The sequence below is a fragment of the Mastomys coucha genome, chromosome X (genome assembly GCF_008632895.1).
Source record: "Mastomys coucha isolate ucsf_1 chromosome X, UCSF_Mcou_1, whole genome shotgun sequence".
Lineage (NCBI taxonomy): Eukaryota > Metazoa > Chordata > Mammalia > Rodentia > Muridae > Mastomys > Mastomys coucha.
Genome location: NC_045030.1, coordinates 110869567 through 110877671, shown reverse-complemented (window position 1 = coordinate 110877671; position 8105 = coordinate 110869567). Strand labels below are relative to the sequence as shown.

Genomic DNA, 8105 nt, shown 5'->3' with positions numbered 1-8105 from the left:
TTGTTGTTATTATTTTTTCACATTACCTCAGGCTGCTTAGCAGAATCTATACTTTTAAACTATCTTGTGATTAATGTTCTAATAAATTAAGGATATCTTTCAAAATCTGAATAATATAGTGTGTTCTTATAGAATGATGCTTCTGTGCTAAATGACTATAGATTGCTGTTCTTTGTGAGTTTGGTTTCTGAGCTTTATTGCTTTTCTGTCATTTCTCTGTCTCTGTCAGACTGTCAGTTGTCAGTTTGGTTGTCAGCGTGCTTGCCTCTTGCAGCCCTCTTTTCCCTTATAATTTGCTAAGTATTTGAACACCATATATTCAGCTTACTTGGAAGTGTGAAGAAAAAAGCAAAGCACTGGCTTTTAATGATAATTTTTCTTACTTAGATAATTTTTAAAACAACTTTCTTCTTAGTTCCAGATGTTATTTTAAAAGGTCTGGCTACCAAATTGCCAAATCCAGTTAAGTAAAGGTTAAAAAAAAAAAACAAAACAAAAACAAAAACAAAAAACCGAGAGCCCTGTACATGTTTGTCTCAGAGTTATATCTACTTCTTAGACCGCTTGTATAAAGTAGGTAAGGGGAAAATGTCGTCACAGCATAGGTATTATTCAGCAATTTCACTGAAATACTCATCTGGCTCTTGGGGGTACATTATCTATTGTAATGCAGACCAGATGATGGTTACTAGTCTCTGTGGCACATAACAAGTACTATACTTGAGGGAAAAATACTTGAAGAAAGTGACAGCTCTCTCCTCTTAAAACTAATGAAGATAAGTCACCTTAAAAAGTAATGAAGTTTCAGGTGATAAGATTTTTAAGTGGAGTTTCTTCCAGCACACAACCATATTACAGTAATTCATCTTTCTGTGTGGTTACACTAAAGTAGAAGTCAGGAGACCTGGGTTCGCATGTTGCTTCTGTCATTAATATGTTGTTTGGCCTTAAAGAAGTTATTTAACCTATATATGCTGTGTTGAATTTTCTTGACTCGATGTATCTTAGGGAATAATTATGAGGAAAATGTGAGATTATATACATGGAAGTACTTTTGCCTAAAAAGGTAGGAAAGATGCATATAAACATGAAATGTTACTTTTACTATCAGATGATAGAGCAAGGAAAATATAATCCACAAAATATTGAATAACAAACAGTAACATTGTAAATGGTTCAAAGGACTCTCCATTTAAGATTTTGGAAACTTGGATTTAGAAATTAGAATTGACTTGTCTATATTAATTGACTTCATAACAAAATAAGAAAAAGTGAATGAAGCTACCAATTCTATGAAAGCATTTATGTCTCCTTCCATGCGGTCAGTGGGTGCCAGAGTGTGACCATGGGCAGCTAAACAGTAAGTATATTGTAAATGCCTAATTGACAAGCCCTGTGAAAGACTGTTCTGTGGGTTAATTTATATATCAAGTCAGAAGGAATAGGTAAGTGTTTCTTATAAAGGAAACCACACAGAAACCTGGCTACCTTGGCGGATTTTTCTTTCATCACTAAGTCAATGCCTATGACTGAGATCAATGTGCAATGAGTAAACATTTTAATTAGCTTCTGGATCAACAGGGGTCTGTATAAAATCCACTGGATATCTTAAATCCTTGGGGAGGATTGTGGGTATTGTAGACTAAGCACAAATCCGGAAGTCAAGAAGACTGAGAGAGCTATTGGGATGAAGTATCGCTAAACATCCTGGATTCATCCATGCCAGGTTTGCATGGCTTGGATTGGAAAGAGCATTGGGGAAGAAGGGGAGGAAATCAGGTGCAGCAAAGGAAAGAAGAAAGACAAAAAGTAGGAAGCAGGATTGTGACAGGTGACAGACTATTTCTATCTATCATAGAGCTCACATCTTCTAACAACACACAATGTACTTTATCTATTTGAATAGAAAGTAATAGCAACATTTACTATGTGCCAGATAATATAAGAATTTGATAGGTATTTAATTCCTCTAACAACCCTAGGATTGCATTGTCAATCTCATAATAACATAGTTACGAATAATATAATTTTATACTGTTACTTCATATTATACAATTATATTATTTTATGGATAAAGAACAGGCTTAGAGGCCTTAGCCCACCTTAAGAGCAATATATACAAGGCTACACCTAGAAAATAATGGCCTAAATTCAAATGTGGGTGCCATTCAAAGCTGAACAACAAATTATTCAATTATGCTATTTCTTTAGATAATGCAGTGAACACTCTAGCAAGGTATTTCACAGAGTTTTTCTCATAACATCTGTGTGGAAAATATGGAGAAATACAGGTTTGATAGCCACATAATAAAGTATATTAAATATGATTGGGCAGTTAATACAATATAAGTCGATTATACAGTTCTCTGCATGCAGAGAAGTTCTTGAACACTTTGTAATAGGTTTCCTGAAATATATTTGATGCACAACAAACAAAATGTACTTGATGTATATAATTTGATGATTTTTAAAAATAATGTGTGAGTACCATGACACTATTATCATTGCTAGTATAAAAAACAAATATATAGTCTGTAAAATTTTTATTTTCCTTTGCTTTTTATGGTAAGAACATTAAACAGGGACCTCCTCTTAAATAAGCTTTAACTACACAAACCAATATTGTTACTTAAGCACCACATGCTTTTAAGCATTTCTCTGCAATTTACTCATCTTGCATACATTTACTTTTTACAATTGAATAACTATGTATAAAAATATAATACCTCGAGCAAGAGTGATGCATACATATTTGATATACAGATTATATTAAAAATGAGTGAAAAAGTAAAATTAAGAATCCCTTGTTCATTCTCGGTCTGTGAAAAAAGAATCTTGTTTTGAATCTTAACTTCACTATTTACTTTTTGAATTAATTTGACAAATTACTCAGTATGCCCCTGTGAAAATCTCATGTCAAAAATACTGTGACTGATATCTTAGTGTCAAAGGCAAGCTCATATCTTGTCACCAGGGGTAATAATAATTTAAATAGTAAAATCTAGAGGAGAGTTATACATGGAGTCCAACTCTATAACTTAAATAGTGAGAGAAATATTCCCAGATAACAACATGAAAACGACAGTTGGTATTTCGTGAACACTTGCTATGAGCTAAGCCCCCTTTCAATTGATGTGTTATCTTATATAATTCTCATGGCAATGCTGCAGTATAGGTGATGCTGTTATGCTCTATATAAAAAAATGGGGTTCATGGATGACTGATTAAATATTAGTTCTTATACTTAGAAAAAACACTGGATAAAAGCAACATTCTTAATGTCTAGATTAAACTATTAACTTGGTCAATAACTTGAAAGATTTTAGCTGGCCTTTGTCTTTGCATCAGTCAAACTAAGAAAATGGCATTCTAAAATAATCACTAAAAATAATGTATTGTCCTCTAGTTTTCAACTCTGACTACAAAAGCTCTTGAATAAGAGTAATCTCACTCAAACTCATTTTCCTACCTGCATGTGGAGGTTTTAATCTCCTTTAATACACAAGTATATTGTGTACTTTGTATAAAGTAATTATTGGATTGTTTCCAAGGAAACCACTAGGCATAATAATAAATTATATCCCCGTTCCTATTCTGAAACTGTTTGGACTTTCCTTTCCCCTACACCAACCTTTCACAAGGCCCTTCTCAGAACATGAAGGGCTACTGCCTAATGGATGTCGTCACTGAAGAAGATTCAGTTTGAATACCTTGGTGAAACTGCTAATGTGGTCTTGATGTTCTCAGGAACAAATCTATGAATAAAGGAACACATAGCCATAGTTTTCATGGCTGTTAATAAAATTCCAGTTAAGAATTACACCAGAACATATTAATTAAAATAATGCTGACAAGATTTATCTGTACTGCTTCATTACCTCACAGACCTTCCTTTCTAAAATTTCAGCAATGATTCAGAAAACTTATCTTGAATTAGGAGTATATAACATAGTTACAAAGTAGTTAAATGATGATAATGATAACAAATATCTTTTAGTAGAAATGAAGCATCTCTATTGTCTCTTTTTGTACAAAGAATGATGGAGAGGAAGAGGAGAGAGAGAGAGAGAGAGAGAGAGAGAGAGAGAGAGAGAGAGAGAGAGAGAGAGAGAGAGAGAGAGAGAGAGAGAGAGAGAAGCAAACAAGTCCCCAAGAGGCTGTTTTATAACTTATATAATATTGTGTAGCTAACAAAATTTTTTCAGGAATTGTAATTTTAAACCCACAGTCGATCCCTGTTCAGTACTGTTTCTCAATATTATAAGTTTTTAAGTTTTGAAAGAAACAAAATTGTAATTGTAGCTTTCATACTCCATGGCTAAATAACTTTAGTCAAGTCATTAAAAATGTTTGTGCTTCAATTTCTTCATGTGTATAATAAAGTTGGATTAAATGTTCTCAACTGTCCTTCTGGGTTTTAATATTCCATGATTATGTGCACACACGTGCACACACAAAGGTTTTCCTGCAGAGTAGTCCTTCATTTGCATAGTAATTATCACAAGCACCAAGATAAGTACTGGCATTGCTTGCTCATAATTAAATCCTATAAGAGTACCTATATATCATCCGACCCCTTTCTGTCTGCATCGCTCATTATAAAGGGACAAGTAAACAAGAGGGGGTTGTAATTCACTGTGTTCAATTTCTATTTGTATTATTCTGAGAACCCTTCTGATAGAAATCATCATAGTTCAATCATAGCTATTATTTTGGTCCATTCACAATTCCACCTCTCTCCTGGCCTATTACGTTCAAAGGCACAAATATTTGTTCTATCTTAAATAGAGAGGGAAAAATAATTGTATGAGCTTCTTTCACAGTCATCTTTCTTAATTCTGTTTCAATATTTAGTCTCAGATGATTGAGCAGGAAAATACAAAGTATAAGTAATATGTTTAAATAATATATAATATTCATGCTATTTTCACTTGTTACTTTTATAAATTTATGAAACTGAAATTTTGTTTTGGAACCTTAATTTCCATAGAAAATGATAGAAGTTGGTTTTCCATGGAACTAAAGAGTCACTATAGGATGGTAAAAAAATACTGCATGACTAATGCCTAACCCAATAATTTAAATGAGAAGATATCTTGTGAAAAATTATGCTAAAATATAAGTAGCTAATTTGTTCACATTAATGAATATAATATGTATATAATTTCTCTATAAATTATTCTTCAATACTAAAAGTAAAATTTGTGAGAAAAGTTAGTAATACCTTGTTTAAGATCTAAACAGTAACAGAATTGATTTGAAGGGATCAAAAAGTCAAATATATAACTGTTAGTGATTTTTAGGAGTGCATAAAATTTTACATCATTCTTTTAGGCTGACTAAGGTATTAAACTACCTAAACTAGGCAACACATTAGTTATTTACATTTTGATTTTTCAATTTTTGGTGTTGGGGGAATCAATGTGCTAAGTCACACAAAGTTCAGAGGACAGCATTCTTTTCTGTGGACTCTAGTTCAAGAAAGTTGCCTAGCCTTTTACACACTAAGCCATGCTACCATCTCCCAGTTAGTTGCTTTTCTAATGAAGTTAATATGATTTTTATATGCTTATTCGATGGTTCCTCTTTTCACTATACTGCAGGTGTTCCTAACTTGTTAAAAATAATAATCCCACTTTCTTCCCTCATTTCAAACCTACTCCCCTCTCACCTTCCTTATTTTGGTTCATTATTTCCCATGCATTATACTTACCTAAGAACTAACTGTTAAGAGTATGTTGACATACTTAGCTGGCAGGGGAGATACCATGATCACGAAGGTGGTTTTCCCAGGGCGAGGCTCATCCATTGCACTCCAGATGTGCTGACCCCTGCGATTTCCCCAAAGGCGGGAAACTCTACTGCATAATTTGTGGTAGTGGGGGACTGCGTTCGCGCTCTCCCCTGGTTAAAAAAAAAAAAGTATGTTGACTTCTCTCTCCATTTTCTCCTTTAAAGTCAATCAGTTGCAAAGGCATATTCATCATGTTTCTGCAATTCTTACCTATTGCTAAAATTTTCCTCCCAATATTTACATTTTTAATTCTTACCAACCCTTTAAGGCCAAAAGCAAATGTTCCGTTCTCATAAAGTCTGCTGTGAATACTTTTATCTCAAGACCATAATCAACTACAGATAGACTAAGATTATGTCTTCATTAGGCATGATTCCAAAGCTCATACAAATACAGCTCTCTACAGTAGAATAACCCTAACGGAGAAGTAAAACATGCAAAGGAAAAGGGATAGCAGAATAGTGGATTATCAAATGAAAGATGCAAAAATGAACACCAGAGAGCCTAGAAACATAGCACACAGGATAATCACTTATATTTATGCCCTGAAGTCTGTTCCCTGAATTTTGTTACCAGGGGACTTTAGGTAACTTAACCTCAGTAAACAGGTTTTTCTCATGGTAAAAAGGCACATGACATCAGCAATGCCACCAAGTTACTACATGAAGATCAAATCAAACAGTGAGCACAAAAGGGCCTGTCACAAACAAGATAATCAAATCTGAAAAAGCAGATATTTTTTGTTCTCTCATGAGACAAGAAATCTTTCAACACCAAATGTTCTGAAAAAAAATCAACAAGTGCTATTTTCTAAAATTTTCCTTTATACAATTTGGTTTAAAGTTAGGATACCAGTTAGGTAATGTAATAGTAATGTATTTCATTATGACATTTTCATACATAGTATGTTCTTATTCTTAATCCTTCCCCATTCCTTCTTTCTAATGTCCAACCACTTCTTACTTGCCTCATTGAATAGCACTGATTCTATTATCAAGTCACATAAATTCCATTAACCTCTATATCCCTCCTCTTTTAAGGTCTGTTGTGCTGCTTTTATGGTCTTCTTTCTATATTTTATAATTTATACACACACACATGAACCCAGAATACATATATAAAAGAAAATATGACATATGTACTGGCTGGTTTTTGTGTGTCAACTTGACACAGGCAGGAGTTATCACAGAGAAGGGAGTTTCAGTTGTGGAAGTGCCCCCATGAGACCCAGCTGTGGGGCATTTTCTCAATTAGTGATCAAGGGAGTATGGCTCCTTGTGGGTGGTGCCATCCCTGGGCTGGAGGTCTTGGGTTCTATAAGAGAGCAGGCTGAGCAAGCCAGGGGAAGCAAGCCAGTAAGGAACATCCCTCCATGGCCTCTTCGTCAGCTCCTGCTTCCTGACCTGCTTGAGTTCCAGTCCTGACTTCCTCTGGTGATAAACAGCAATGTGGAAGTAAGCCAAATAAACCCTTTCCTCCCCAACTTGCTTCTTGGTCATAATGTTTGTGCAGGAATAGAAACCCTGACTAAGACACCATATTTGCCTGAGTGTGGTTTATCTTGCTTAACCTATGTTTCTAATCCTGTTCATTTTACTTAAATAGGAATGATTTCAATTTTTTTTTGTTTACAGAGCTGAATAAAATTCGATCATGTATATAAGCCAAAGTGTTTTTATTGATTGATCTATTGATAAGAATGTTTATAGTTTCATTTCTTGACTATTGTGAAATATTAGACAATAAATAAGGATGTGAAAGTGTTTCTATAGAATGTTGACTTGGGATCCTTTGGCTATATAACAAAGAGCTGTGTCATATGGTAGTTATATTTTTATTTTTTTAAAAAAACCTTTATCCAGATTTTCATAATGGCTGAACCACTTTACTCCTCTACCAGCAGTAAACAATAGTTATTCTTTACCCATATCCTGCAAGCATTTATAGTAATTTGTTTTCTTCATGTTTTCCTTTCTGACTGTGTTGAAATAGAGCTTCAAAGTTTTTTGAATTTGTCTTTCTCTGTTGGCTGAGGACATTAAACACTTTTATAATATATTTATTGGCCATTTGTGGTGGAAAGTTTTCTGTTGTTGTTATCTAACTTTCACATTTGTTAGCACTTTTATTTATTAAAAGTTTGGTGTTGATACTTAATTTTTGCCATTTTTGATATATGTAGTATGTTAACTCTTCTCTTTACCATACAGGTAACAAAATTGTTATCGAATTTTGTAGGGACATCTATTTGCTGTTGTAACTTTTATCATGCAGTTTAATTCTATAATTTTGCAAGCCAGGGTTTTTTTTC

At 33.7% G+C, this 8105-nt stretch overlaps 1 non-coding gene across 1 annotated transcript; it reads left to right on the top strand.

The window, feature by feature from the left end:
* The first annotated feature begins 5743 nt into the window (after positions 1-5743).
* Positions 5744-5907, top strand: LOC116096409. The gene has a single exon (XR_004120989.1). It is a non-coding gene; the product is annotated as a U1 spliceosomal RNA (small nuclear RNA).
* Positions 5908-8105: the final 2198 nt, after the last annotated feature.